Here is a 1,684-nt window from a genome sequence, read left to right as displayed (position 1 = left end):
CCAGAGAGGCTGAGCAACTCGCCTGACGCCACACAGCGGGTGAGCGAGAAGCTGGGCTCCGTGTGTCTCCTGCTTGGGCCACGTGGACCCGCAGACTCCAGATAAGCCCCCACCACCCTGAGGAGAAGAGGTGTGGGGCGAGAGGGGTACCAGCTTGAGCCCACAGTGTGGTTTGTCTAGCCCAGCCGGGCCAGGGCGATAAGCCGTGGGGAGGCCCCCAGCCCCGCCATGAGGAGCTGGGCCGCTCTGCCTGAGCGGAGACGAGGAAGTGGTTTTGCCCGTGTGCTCAGCGGCAGAGCGAGGGCGGCCCACACACGGCCAGGGCCGTCCCCCATTAGGCACAGGGGAGTTTATTTGAAAATCAGAAGAAAAACACAAATCCACTAATAATGAATACATAATAAGGAATCCAGCCCGGACTACATGGCTCTTGATGCCAGCGCCATTATAAAATATGACCTTAAGTGTTTTTTTGCAGAGGAGTCTTAACGTGGCCCCGAGTGTGCTGTGACACTCTGGCCTGTCGGCTCCGTCCGCTTCAGCGCCTCTGCTCACGATGATCGCTCCACTTACAGCACTTCCTGCACCGCCCCCACCGAGCTGACTTCTACTGGCCCCGGGATGCCCCTTCCTCCAGGGCAGTTAGGCTCCCCTGGGGGTTCTTGCAACCCCTGTCCCCTGCCCCCCGACAGACTGTCCACTTTGTAATCCAACATTAAGGATTTGTCATTCCTTCTCATTGCTCAACAGACTACATATAGAAACAGGGAGGGTGCAGCCCGCACCTGTCTTGGGGTCGCCCCTGTGTCCCCGAGGAGCTGGCACACAGTAGGTGCTCAATAAAGGCTTGTTGCAGGCTAGGTGGGAGCGAGGTGTCCCCCCACCTTGACTCCAGCGGCTTCTGGTGGGCTGCAGACAGAGGGCGACTTGGGTCCTGGTTNAGAAGCTGACATCAGAGGGAGAGGAGCCTTGGGGTCCCAAACCCACTATCTCCCCACCTCCATTTTCCCCGCCACATGGGCCACCACCATTCCCCTTCCTTCCTCTGGGGGAAGCATATCTGTTTGCAGGCCCAAGGACTGTGGACTCCAAGAGGTGGGTGATGGTTGTGTTGTGACAGTCTGAGAAGAGGATGTTAGTCTGTGGGGGAGCACATCCCCCAAGCAGGTCAGGGGAAGAGGGCTGGAGCCTCAGGGCTGGGCTAGAGCTGGGAGCTCCACCGAAATGCCACTTGTTCCTGAAGACTCTGAGCTCCATGCAAATAAGACCACCCATAGCCAGACTTTCCAAGTGACCCGGGTCTCTTGGGCACTTCCGGTCCCCTCCCCAGTGGCGTTTGCCCTCACCATCAAGCTGGGAGCTGGCCCATTGGGCTGTGGAGGGTATGAAGGATCAGAGACGTGAAGTGAGTTACCCAAGGTGGCCCAGCCCATGAGGCTGGCGCCAAAGCCCATGTCTCCCATCGCCAAGCACAAAGGCATTGGATTATCCCAGTGAAGAGTCCTGAAGCTGTACCCTCACCAGAGACCCATGCTCCGTGTTTGAGGGTCGTCTCTCCTATCATCCTCCTGGGACGGAGGGGGGTTATTATCATGTCCACTTAACAGATGCAGAAACTGAGGCCCAGAGAGGCTGAGCAACTCGCCTGACGCCACACAGCGGGTGAGCGAGAAGCTGGGCTCCG

Source organism: Galeopterus variegatus, unplaced genomic scaffold, assembly GCF_000696425.1.
Source record: "Galeopterus variegatus unplaced genomic scaffold, G_variegatus-3.0.2 Scaffold4422, whole genome shotgun sequence".
In the NCBI taxonomy this organism is placed as follows: Eukaryota; Metazoa; Chordata; class Mammalia; order Dermoptera; family Cynocephalidae; genus Galeopterus; species Galeopterus variegatus.
Note: the sequence above shows the minus strand (reverse complement) of the source record.